Below are 14,402 nucleotides of genomic sequence, written 5' to 3' on the forward strand. Positions count from 1 at the left end.
AATTCAATACTCATAAGTCATATCTTATAAATTATGAAAAAACCTGAAAAAAAAAAAAAAAAAAACCAAAAAAAAAAAAAACAAAACAAAACAAGACAAAACTTTGTTTTAACATGATTATGTATTAGTGTTTACTTAGTTCGATAGATTTTACAGCTAATGATGGGTTCTTATTTGAGACTATGATCACTTTATGACTTGTGACCACATGATGCTAATTGTGTCCATTATGCTATTCTGATTATCCACATGAGACCTTTAGTTTATATTTGTGCACAATAGTCATGATCAATTATTATTTAAGTTAGAAAAGAGCTCTATCATGCAATGGACTATTTGAGTTGGCAAACTTACTTTTCTAAACCGTAAATGCATACCATGGACTAAATCGATTGCTTCATCATTTTGTAAAAATTCTTTTGAGATGGTTGGGCTGGTGATGGTGACTATTTGGAGATCTGTGTATGGAGTTTGTTTACGAACAAGTGGAATCTAGGTATTGAATGTATCCTAAAATTCTAATTCGTACTACCTGTCCTTACAAAAGACTCTGTACCATTCATTGCTATGAGAAAGAAGGAGGAGGAGGGAGGGAGGGAGAGAATTGAGTAGGAAAATGTTCCTACACTAACATGTTATAAAAACCAGCCTTGAGTAGAAATACCAGGGAAGATGGTTGTCTAATGATAAGGTGAAACACTCTGCAAATGGAAGTTGGAAAAAAAAAAAAAAAAAAGGAAGAGAGAGAGAGAAGAAACAGTAGGAAGATTTGGCATAGTGTTACTATCACCAATGTCTAAGCGAAACAGTTACCCCACAAGCGAGCAAAAAGGAAAAAAGAAAGAGAAATTTCCAATAAACGAGAGGCAGGGTCTTCGGCTCGAATCAAGGAATCCCTTAGATATGTAACAAATTTTGGTTTTTTGTGATATGATCAACTATTCGGCTGCCCTACTGCTTTCATTGCCCTTAAAGACTGTGTACTACGTACTTGCATGGCTAAGGCTTGGATTCTAGTTTGAAGATCTAGGTGCCTAGTTGGTTTGATATGCCTAGTGGAAGTTTGAGGTCTAAGCATTCAAAATATAGGAAGAATCATCACATGTATAGTTACTTTAAGTCGTTAGATAAAACCAAACTTAAGCGGGACATAAAAGAGCGATTTGTGAGCAACTTTAGAATTAGTGCCTTGGAAGAAAGATTAAATATCAAGTTTGGGCCGGGTATGCATCTCATGAGAAGGGAAGAATAAATTGACCATTGACGCTTGGGACTAAAACAAACTCAAAGATTTATAATGACTGAGAATACCTATGCCTGCGCTCGTAAACATCAGAAAAGTGAAATTGGTTTTTGGTAGACCATGTGGAATCTTTTAGTGAATTGATTCAGCAATTTTAAACTTCTTGAGTAATTTTGAAAAGTTGTTTTATCATTTTTTTCCTTTTATTCTTGGTAAATTATTTTTTATGTAAATGTGTATTTTTGTAATCGATCGAGTCAAGCCAGACTAACCTTTTGTGGCTACGATAAATGATGAATCCTTGTAAATTTGTTTAATTTAAAGTTGCTTGTTTTTGTTTAGTTCTTTGTGTTGGGTAGATTTATTATTATTTTTTTTTTTTTAATTCCGTTTTTCTATTTTGATGATTGACCACGACTACGACATGTTTGTGACTTATATTGTTTTCAAGATGTTTGGTATAAATTAGCACGTGTAATAAACAACATATGATCCTATAATAGAGATACTATTATGCTTTATGAAATCTGAAACAATGATCTTTGTGAATTTATGCAAAATTATGTGTTCATAATTTAATTAGAGATCATCAAGTTTGTGATGTGGTGCATAAGGAATTAGATTTTACGGAAAAGTAAGACCCGTGCAAGTAGAAATGGGTAACTTCCCGATTTTTGGAGATATTTTGGGGTTGTCCGTTTTTTGTGAAATTTTAGTCAAATTTGATTGAAAAATGGCCAATGAACAAGACTCAACAGTTTTGCCCCTGATGTAGGCTCAATTTTGGGCAAATTCCTTCATTAGGCCTTTGTTTAAGCGGCTTTTCCTTTTTATGTAAATTTTATTTTGGTTATATCTCTTTTAATTTAAGTCGGATTTGAATTTCGTTTGTTAGAGGATAACTCTTAAAATTAGGACTTTCGATTTTAGTCCTTATCTCGATTTTTTCTATTTTCTTATTTATTTATTTATTTATTTATTTGAATTTTCTTAGAGTTTTCTCTATATAAAGTATTGTAAGCCCTTTCTGGTTGCATTGATTGACAAAAATAAAGTTTTTTGTGAGTTTTTTCCTCTTGTGAGATTTGTTCATCTTCTCTATAACGTTCCGCTATATCAATTCACATATAAGTAAAGAATTGATTGACCTCGATAGACTATTGATTAAGATTTGTTGGTAGATTCTCAAGAAAAGTTGACACGAGTAATTGAGAATTAATTAGGATCATAACGATGAATTTGTTGTCTTGCTTGATTGGATTAAGTATTAAGTCTCTTATTTGCATTTAATTGCTTAGTTTTAGTTGGTAATTAGGAAAATTAAACTCAAAGCCTCTATCTTAACTATGTGTGTCTAATTTAGATCTAGTACTAAAAAAGGTCAAACAAGTAGAAAATTATTACGTGGTAGGACAATGTATTCATCATTACTTCTTTATGATTCATCCACTTGTGAGATAAAATCAACAATAAAATTTTGATGTCGTTATCAGAATGAATTTTTTTACGTGCTTTAATTGTTTTTTTCGTTTTTCAGCTAGGTTTTAATTTGTGTTTCACTCAAAAAATTGCATCTAGGTTTTTATGGTGTTTCACTTTAAAAAAAAAAAAAAAATCTGAATTGGAATTTTATTTTGGAAACTAACAAGATTCTGTGTAGTATAGCTAATAGTTTCCCCCTTTGTTTAAGCCTTTTTTTGTTTTTGTTAGATAAAAGATAATTTCATTTGTACGAAAAATGAGAGTGTAAAATTTTCTTACCTTCTATTTTTGCAATCCGCTTTAATATTGGAGCCTAATGGCTAGCTAAATAAATAAAAAGGTGAGGTCCTTGAACTCGACCATGATCATGAGAACAACAAAATAAAAAATCAAATTGTTGTTACCTTTGGTTGTTGTCGATACAGTGTGTATTAATTATAGAAAAAGAAGTTTTCTTAGTGGTTAATGTCAATGGTATTATCCAAAAATCGCGATAACTTTTCATAATTGTTACACGTATTATATGATTATTTGCAACAATTTTTATTCCATTGTTGTATATTTCTTTTTTAACAACGATTAAATCTATTACCAAATCTTATCTTGACAGTTATTTGCATAGCATATAATTATTTTTTATTTTTTTGGATGATTTAGGTATCTAGCTCCTTGTTCAACATTTGGGTGAATCGGAAGCGGTCAGCCTTCTTCAATTTTATTTTATTCTATTTTATTATTATTATTATTATTATTATTATTATTAGGCAGCAGCCTTATTTGAAGAAACTGGAGTAGGAAGAATTTATTCTCCTAAGTGTGTATATTCTGCATGATCAACTTCATTTGACAATTCATGCAGGTTTGACACGTGTAAAGTTAGAACTCAGAACAACATCTGATACAAAATGTTCGAAAAAACTGAGATGCAACTGACCCAGGTTCCCTACTAAGAGATGATTGTTCGAGCCACAAACGATATCATAGTTAGAAGTAACTAGTTAAAGTTGAACGTACATTACACGTTATTCTAAAATACTTTATAAGTGATGTAAAAGTAATATTTGGTACCAATTTGTTGGAGGATTTGATTAGTATAGGACAAATTAAAGAAAATAAAATTTAGCATAGAAATTTAAAAGAAAATTATACTTAAATTGTATTCTCAAAACTCAATTTCTATGATTCAAATTTTTTTATAATGATAAAATATTATAAATGAGCAATTTTTTTATATTACATTTGATACGTAAAAATTAATTGTTAATAACTAAATTTAGACATCCATTAAAATTTTTAGATACATGAATATGAATAAATTTATCTATAATAATCCTAGATTTATGTAATTCAAGATTCATCAAGCGAAAATTCATTGAATCTAGGTTAATGTAAATGTTAATTAAGTGAGAATTAATAGCACAAATTTTATAAATGACAATAATTATGTAGTATTTATTACAGATCGAAAAACAAAAATTACGGTATTATTGAAATAATTGAATTGTAGAGAGTTAAAATCATCCAAAAAATTATTCTTTCTTGATGTGATATTTTAATAGATTATAGATGTTTGGTGAGAAAATTGTTCTGAAATCGCTGCTCTCCAAATTTCTGCCTCAAACAATTAATTTACGGTGCAATGAATCCCATGGGAAGTTCTCTCAAGTTTTCAGGAAACAGTCCATCAGTCTTCAATGCCCTCTTCGACTTATCAACTGAATCAATAGTGCCATTCCAGATATTAAATTGACTCTTGGAAGGATATTAAGTTATTGACAACAACACAAAAATAACAATACTGAGAGAGAGGTGATTCTCCCATTAAATTTGCACCTAGCTTGTCGACCCACCAATTGCACCATGGCATCCACAAAGAAAAAAACTCCTCCATTTTTTTCTACTCCACCAACAGCAGCATGCCCAAACCTTAAAATTATAGAAGCATCACAAACCGTCATCTCAAGTTTTCCTACAACCTAATGGGAGACATGGCCATCGATTTGACAGTGTTAGAAAAATGGCTTTGTTGAGCTAGTTTTGGTAAAATTTTAGGCGGGGCCCGTTGGTTCAATTTGGCATATCAAAATTGATTTCGAAATCATGTATTTACTTGTCAAAATTGATGCGCAAGCGAATGATATATTGGAGTTTGAAATGAATCATTGGAAGATGGATATATATACTGGAAGGAAACCAATTAAGATTTGTCTAGCATATAATGAAAGCAAATACTACTTTATATATGACTACACTTTGAAAGTGCGTAATCATGAGTAACTTAGAGGCACTCTCCGGATGCAATGCATGAGAGTGCAAATAGAAGATCAAATTAAAACTTTGGACTATGAGCTTGTTGCGGGTGCAAACTACATACACGAATGTTGAACCGAATGCACCAAAAATTGGCTCATTTGGAGTGTCCACGTTTTGCTTTCATTTTCTTTAAAATTATTTAATTTTTTTTCCTCCAAATGACTATCAAACTCCTGAAACTCCTTTGTTTTATAGTGTTAATGGTTGGTGTTAAGTGTGTAACACCAGTAACTGCAACCATTCATGTCACTTATTCATGAGTCATTAGGCTACAATAAAGCTCATTTTTTCATTATTCAACACACTTGAGATTTCCAGATTCTATATTCCATGTTTACATATTATTTCCAGCAGTTCCTGTCTACTTCTAAATCTTTCAATTCCCGTCCAATTCTTGGTGGTCGATTCAGATATAGATTCGATTTATTGTTTTAGGAATTCAATGCTCAATTTTCTGCAGGTTTCTCCATTGTATCTTGGGGGATAGAGGCTCACAGGATCCTTAACCACGTACAGTGAGGGAACGAATTTGTTCTACGGACACCGTATTTTACACAAGTCTCAATGTGCTGGTTTCTTCCCTTTTGTAATTCAAAATAGTTTATTAATTTAGCAGTTAATTATTGTTCAAATTGCATAATTTGCAATATTGTATTCTACAATTATTTGTTCTTACATATAGAAAACAAGCAATAAGGTCATGCCATCATGATCAAAGTTATAATAATAATAATCATCATTGTAATCTAAAACTTTCAAATTTTTAGATTAAATTTATTTTCCTAGAATTTATTTTTCGATAGACATCATGATCAATTTATTCAACATTTTTGTGACATTGTTGACTAAAAGTAGGATTTTATCAACTTCAACTTTGAGAAGGTCATCTCGACTGATACAAACTGTAACTAATATGTCAATTATAATTTATAAGCAATTTATATAGTTGCAAAAAAAATTCATTTTATATAGTCTAAAACTTGAATTATCTTTTTGGTATCTTATAGCAAACAGTTTTTAATAATTTGTAGCTCAAAAAATAAACTTGTGCTTATCAATATTCTTGTCATGCATATATTTTTTTCAAGTTTATCACATCAACACTTCAAAAAATTATATCTACAATTTGTAATTTTTTAAAATCATACAGAAACTCAAAAATAGTTTCATATTTTTAAAATGGTTCAAACCGTAACCTATGTGAAGAAAGAGCCTAATCAACTATAAATAATAAATAATAATCTCCATGTTTCTTCTATGTGGATAAGATTCAACTTTTACTCGAAGGTCAATTTCTTCAGGAGTAATCTTATCTAATTCAAATTCAACTTCTCTATATATTTTGAAAAATAAAATAAATACTTTCAAATTACTAATAGTAGCCCCGATAGATATATCTTCATTTTGTAACATGTTTCTTACTTTATTAAAAGAAGACAATATATTATATCAAATAATCATACTAAACAAGAACACAAAATTCATAATGTTGGAAGATAATCTTTAGCATCTCTAAATGTCTTAGCGTCATCACATGTTTCCACCAAGTCCATGTTTGGAAAGGATTAAAATTAAATTTGTTGTAGTTTTTGATAAAGTTAGTGAAATGTATGATTTAAAAGTTAGTAGTTCCATGAAATATGTGGTTAAAATTAATTATTGACTTTAACTTAAGTTAAAATCTGAATTTTAATCCTATAAAATAGGAGCTAGTGTTTTAAAGCGGTTTTTATTTCTAACGATTGAAATTTTATTGATCTGACACTTTTAACTTGGCATTCTTAACGTGTTTGTGATAATGACTCAAGTCTTATATCTATAACAATGAAAGAAACTAATTCCTTTTTCTTTTTTTCTTGTTTTGAGAAATTTTCTTTATTATTTATAATTATAATATACAATAAATTTTTTTGAGGTCCTCATCAAAACGGAACCTTAGGTTTTGATGATTGTCTACCTCACCTGCATTCAGACATTAAGTCGTGATTTCTTTTGAATGCCTCGCATTGGAAACACATGAGACAAAAGTGAGTTCAAAAACAATCAGTAAAAGGGGTCAAAGTGAACAAACACACACAAAAATATTTGCATAGTCCAGCTTAGGAAGAAATACTTGGGTAGCATCGTCCTACGTGGTGCGGTCATCCAATGAGGAGCCGCCACCTCATCGGATGGCCCTACAAACATGAAGAGTTACTACTATAAATTCCACTTATTGGAAAACGAAACTTAATGAACTCACCTACAATCAAATAATTTAGAAAAATGAATTTACACGCACAATAACAAATACAACATCACAAAGCTCACAATAATATTTTTCATAATCATTAAAATCCACTTTCAATTACAAAGCAAAATCATGAAATTTACCCACTAAATCATAAGTCTTCCATAATTGCAAGAATTAATTAAGCAAAAGTGTACTAACCAAAATATCCTAACGCATGGCTTCAAAAATCGACTTCCTGAACAAAAAGTGAATCTTCATAACACTATTTTTGTGGGTGTGGGTAGGATACAAATTAATATTTGACACCAAATTATTAAAAAAAAAAAAAAAAGACCACACACACACACAATCAAAATAAAAGGAAGAAAGAAGAAATTAAATTTCTTCTCATTTATAAATATTTGTTAGCTAGATAACATCTATTTTAAATCACATTGTTATGTCCAGTGCTACTTTGTTATCTCAATCAATTTTCTATCTTTAGAATAAATCGAATCGTCAATTTCATCGAGATTATGTTGCTTTAATTCTTTTGCTTTGATAATAATTTCTATTCGAATTTGCTTGTGTTTGTTAAAGAAATAAATTATGATATGAATCAAGGCGCATCAACAACCAAGACAACTCAAGCATCAAGTCACGGGAAAGATCCGTTGATCGTCGAAGGTGGACCGATGATGCGATCGAGGATGAAGCAAGTGAAAGAAGCGATGGGATTGCTCGTCAAGCAAGTCAATGAAGACACAATATTCGGGGCGCAAAATGGAGCAAGTTTCATGTTGGAGTCGAGGGCCGAAAGGACTTGTATCAACGTGATAAAGACGGAAGAAAATGAAACTGAAGATTTTGTTCTATGCGACCGCATGGTTAAACACCTATGAGGTCGCATAGATGGCTTCGGGGATAATATTGGGGGTAGGGACTTGTTCTATGCGACCGCATATATTAACACTATGCGGCCGCATAGAACAAAAACATGAAAAAATTTCCTTTTTTTTATTTTTTTTTCGAATTTCCTAATTTCGATAGAATTCTTATGAAATCAAGTTATTACCATAATTTGATGGGTTTTGGACTTTTTTTACTCATTAGTATAAATAGGAGAATATTTTTTATTGTAAGGACTTTTGCTTGAATAATATTATAGAGAGATAATTTGTTCTTTCAATTTCTTATTCTTGTTGAACAATTTTGAACTTATCAAGATTCAATTTCTTGTGGTATTCTAAACAATTGGATTGTGGATTCTTTTAATTGTAATCAAGGGATTTTAGGTTCTTCGCTAATCTAGGATTTATTAGTTCAATTCTAGGGGTTCAAGATCCAAAACATTGGCGTTTTTGGGTTCCGCATCAATCTCGTTATGGGTTTCGTAGTTTTCATTGCTACGGGGTTCGCATCAGTTGATATCAGAGCTTTGACTCCAATTTAATCAGGTTATATCCTTTGTTTTCTATTTTTTTCAATTCCTTTTGTTCTTGTATCCAAAAGGTTTTATTGATCTTTTGATCTAAAAGTTTCATCAAAAATCTTCAAATCCGTTTCTGGGCTCAATTTCGCCCAAATCAATTTTCATTTTCTTTGTTGGTTTTGTTATTGATTTTCGGATCTGAAAAAAATTACTGTTCATCCGTACAGTAAAAAAAATTGTTAAATATTATTGATCCGTCAAATGCCAACTTTTATTATTCAATATCGTTTCTAAATTATTTAGACACATTGATCATTTCATTCCTTCAATTCAAGTCAAGTTTTAAAAGTTTTCTTTGAGTTCTTTGTTACAATTATTGAGTCACATCCGGTTTGAAAAATTCTACACGATTTGATTGATTGATTGATTGATTGAGTTCATTGATTGTTCCTAGAAGCAATTGTTGAAAGAATTGAGTAGTAAAAGGCAGAGAGGTGAGCTTAATAGAGGGTAAAAGCCCTTGTGTGTTTCCGAGTGACTTTTGGTGAGGCAGTAAAATAAAATTTTTAGTGTTAGGATGTCAGAAAGGGCAGAATCAAACTCAAACCGACAAGGCAATAATAACAATGCATTGGAGAATTTGGTACAGAGGTTTGAAAGGGCGTTTGGAGATGTGAGAGATAGGTTGGAGAAGCAGAAGGCTTGGATGAATAGATTAGATACATCGGTGGCTAATCTTAGTCGGGGGCATCGAGTGGATGCATCCAATGCCAGAGGACTGGATAGATGGAAGGCTAGGAGGAAAAGGCAAAAGGAGTATAGATATGGGAGTGACATGGGCGAAGATGAATTTCACGGTGTTGAGATGGGAAGGATGAGGAATAGAGGCGATAGGTTCGACAGACGGGGTCGAAATGATCGCGGGGAGGAGTTGGATGGAAACTTAGGAAATATAAAAATGACTGTTCCTTCATTCAAAGGAAGGAGTGATCCCGAGGCATATTTGGTGTGGGAAAGGAAGGTTGAAATGATCTTCGAGTGTTATAACTACTCGGAGGAGAAAAAGGTGAAGTTGGCAGTTTTGGAGTTCAGTGACTATGCAATTTCATGGTGGGATCAAGTGATTACTTCACAACGTAGGAGTGGGGGATGACCAATCAGCACTTGGGAGAAATTGAAGTCATTGATGAGAAAGTGGTTTGTTCCTAGCCACTATTACCGAGAGATCCATCAAAAGCTGCAAGGTCTATATCAAGGGTCGAAAAGTGTAGAGGACTATCATAAAGAGATGGAAATACTCATGATTAGGGCCAATGTGGTGGAGGATCGGGAGGCTACCATGACACGATTCTTGAATGGGTTGAATAGGGGAATTGCCAATGTAGTGGATTTGCAACATTATGTGGAGTTGGAAGATATGTTGCATGTGACTATGAAGGTAAAGAGACAACTGAAGAGGAAAGGGGCAGCTAAGTAGCCGTTAGGAACTTCGAGTGTTAATCCATCTTGGAAGCCAGGGTGGAACAACAACAACAAAGGTGATAAAGCTATACCTAAAGGTAGGAATAAGTGGCAGAAAGGGAAAGAAGAAAGTGCTAGCAAAACAGCACCCAAAACAGATTCACAACCATCAAGGAATCGAGACATCAAGTGTTTCAGATGCTCGGGGTCAGGGCACATTGCTTCTCAATGCCCAAATAAACGGGTAATGGTTTTGTTGGATAATGGAGAGGTGGTGAGTGAAAGTGAAGGAGAGTTTGAGGACATGCTTGCATTGGAGGACATTGAAGAAGAAGAAAAATTGGAGTTTGCTGTTGGGGAATCGTTGATGTCAAGGAGAGCTCTTAACACTCAAGTTAAAGTGGATGATTCGGAGTAGTAGCGAGAAAATATATTCCATACACGTTGTTACGTCAATGATAATGTATGTAGTATGATTATTGATGGCAGGAGTTGCACGAATGTAGCTAGCACAACTTTAGTTGAGAAATTAGAACTAGCATTGTTAAGACACCCTAGGCCTTATAAGTTGCAATGGTTGAATGAAAGTAGGGAAGTTAGGGTGAATAGAAGAGTTTTAATTAATTTCTAAATTGGGAATTATAGTAACAAAGTAGTATGTGATGTGGTGCCTATGCATGTGGGTCATATCTTGTTAGGAAGACCATGGCAATATGATAGAAGGGTCACACATTATGGATATAGGAATCGTTATAGCTTTGTCAAGGATGGGAAGACTATTACTCTTGCGCTATTAACACCGGCACAAGTGTATGGAGATCAAATCAAGCTGAAAAGTGAGGAAAACAAGAGAATAAGAGAGTATGGAAAAAGGAGAGACAATAGTGAAACTATCAATAAGAGAGAAAATAGTGAGGCAACTGAGAGTGGAGAAAAGAGAGAGAAGCCACATGAGTGGAGAGAAAAGGAGTCAGTTGAGAGGAGAGAAAAAGAGTCAGCTGAGCGGAGAGAAAATCCAAAGGTCAACTTCTATGCAAAAGAGAGTGAGTTGAAAAAGGCTATGAGCAATAATAAGCAAATGATATTGTTAGTGTACAAAGAGTCCCTCCTCAATTTTGAGGATTCTAACACATCCCTCCCTAGTTTGGTTAAATCTTTATTGTAGGAGATCGACGATGTGTTTCCTGAGGAGATGCCAAGTGGATTACCACCAATCAGAGGCATCAAGCACCAAATTGACTTTGTACCTGAAGCTGTCATACCGAATCGACCAGCTTACAGAAGCAATCCCGAGGAGACGAAGGAGCTTCAAAAGTAAGTGGAGGAGTTGATGAGCAAAGGTTATATCAGGAAGAGCATGAGTCCATGTGTTGTACCTGTTTTGTTGGTGCTTAAGAAGGAGGGGACTTGGAGAATGTACGTCGATTGCCGAGCTATCAACAATATCATGGTAAAGTATCGTCACTCAATACCTCGGCTAGATGATATGCTTGATGAGTTGCATGGTGCTTGCATTTTTAGTAAGATTGATCTTAAGAGTGGGTATCATCAAATTCGCATGCGGGAGGGTGATAAATGGAAAATGACGTTTAAGACTAAGTATGAATTGTATGAATGGTTAGTTATGCCGTTTGGACTCACTAATGCACCGAACATTTTATGCGTTTAATGAACCATGTTTTGCGTGTTTTTATTGGAAAATTTGTTGTAGTTTATTTTGATGACATCTTAATCTATAGCAAAAATTTAGATGAGCATTTAGAACATTTAAATTGTGTGCTTGTTGTGTTGCGAAAGGAACTGTATGCTAATTTCAAAAAGTGCACATTTTGCATGGATAGAGTTGTTTTCCTAGGATTTGTGGTTAGTGCTAACGGGGTGGAAGTCGATGAAGAAAAGATAAAAGCTATAAAAGAATGGCCAACACTTAAGACTATAACTGAAATTAGGAGTTTTCATGGATTGACTAGTTTTTATAGGCGATTTGTAAGAGATTTTAGCACCATCACCACACCGTTGACTGAAATAGTAAAGAAGAGTGTAGTTTTCCATTGGGGAGAATCTCAAGAAATTGCATTTGACACAATTAAGGATAAGCTATGTAAAGCACCTGTTTTGACATTACCAAATTTTGATAAAACATTCGAGGTTGAGTGTGATGCATCAGGAATAGGTATAGGAGCAGTGTTAATGCAGGAAATGAGACCTATTGCTTACTTTAGCGAAAAGTTCAATGGGGCAGCATTGAATTATCCGACATATGACAAGGAGCTGTATTCACTTATTCGAGCATTGGCGACTTGGCAGCACTACTTATGGCCAAAGGAATTCGTGATACACACCGATCACGAATCTTTAAAGTATTTGCGAGATCAAAGTAAGTGGAACAAAAGACATGCGAGATGGATGGAGTTTATCGAGAGATTTCCCTACGTCATCAAGTACAAACAAGGTAACGAAAATATAGTTGCTGATGCATTGTCTCGAAGGTATGTGCTTTTAAATTCATTAAGTACTAAATTACTTGGTTTCGAATATATTAAGGGCATGTATGAATCTGATTGTGATTTTTCTAGTATTTATGATTCATGTGACAAAGGTGCATTTGATAAATTTTATAGGCATGAAGGATATTTGTTTAGGGAAGATAAGTTGTGCATTCCTAATTGTTCTTTGCGTGAATTATTGGTAAGGGAAGCACATGGGGGTAGTTTAATGGGACACTTCGGAATTCAAAAGATTTTAGACATGTTAGGGGAACATTTTTATTGACCTAAAATACGACATGACGTAAAACAAATATGTGGAAAGTGCATAACTTGTAAAATGTCTAAGTCTAAGGTTCAGCCCCATGGTTTGTATACTCCTTTGCCTGTACCTAGTGAACCTTGGGTAGACATATCTATGGACTTTGTGTTAGGTTTGCTTGGGACAAAATGGTTAGGGATTCAATATTTGTAGTGGTCGATAGGTTTAGGAAGATGGCGCACTTCATACCATGTCATAAAACTGACGATGCTACTAATATTACAGACTTATTCTTTAGGAAAATAGTACGTTTACATGGAGTACCCAAAAATATAGTGTCTGATAGGGACGTGAAGTTTTTGAGTCATTTTTGGCGTGTTCTGTGGAGTAAGTTAGGAACTAAGTTATTATTTTCTACAACTTGTCACCCACAAAAAGATGGACAAACTGAAGTAATTAATCGAACTATGACTCAACTACTTAGGACAGTGATTAATAAAAATCTGAAATCATGAGAAGAGTGTTTACCATTTATAGAGTTTGCATATAATCGAGCTACACATTCTACTACTTCGTTTTCTCCTTTTGAAATTGTTTATGGTTTTAATCCACTAACACTTATGGATTTAATGTCTTTACCTGTGCATGAACGAGGTAGCTTGGATGGGAAACGAAAAGTCGAGATGGTGAGAACACTCCACGAAAAGGTCAGGATGCAGATCGAAGAGAAAGGAAAGCCGATTGCATCAAAAGTAAATAAAGGAAGAAGACGCGTTACATTTGAGCCTGAAAATTAGATTTGGGTGCATTTCAGAAAAGAGCATTTTTCAGAACAGAGCAAGTCAAAATTGCAACCACAAGGCGATGAACCGTTTCAAATCATCGAGAGGATCAATGACAATGCATACAAAGTGGATTTACTTGGTGAATATAATGTTTCAGCTACTTTTAATGTCTCTGATCTTTTTCTTTTTGATGCAGGTTTAGATTCGAGGACGAATTCTTTCAAAGAGGGAGAGGATGATATGAATCAAGACGCGTCAACAACCAAGACAACTCAAGCGTCAAGTCACGGGAAGGATCTGTTGATCGTCGAAGGTGAACCGATGATGCGATCTAAGATGAAGCAAGTGAAAGAAGCGATAGGATTACTCGTCAAGCAAGTCAATGAAGGCACAATGTTCGGGGGCAAAATGGAGCAAGTTTCATGTTGGAGTCGAGGGCTAAAAGAACTTGGATCGGCGTGATAAAGACGGAAGAAAATGAAGCTGAAGATTGTTCAATGCGACCGCATGGTTAAACAACCTACGCGGTCGTATAGATGGTCTCAGAGATAATATTGGGGATAAGGACTTGTTCTATGCGACCGTATAGATTAACACTATGCGGCTGCATAGAACAAAAGCATGAAAAAATTTTGTTTTTTTATTTTTTTTTTTTGAATTTCCTAGTTTCCATAGAATTCTTATGAAATCAAATTATTACCATAATTTGATGGGTTTTAGACATTT

This window comes from Olea europaea, unplaced genomic scaffold (genome assembly GCF_002742605.1).
Source record: "Olea europaea var. sylvestris unplaced genomic scaffold, O_europaea_v1 scaffold69, whole genome shotgun sequence".
Taxonomy (NCBI): Eukaryota; Viridiplantae; Streptophyta; class Magnoliopsida; order Lamiales; family Oleaceae; genus Olea; species Olea europaea.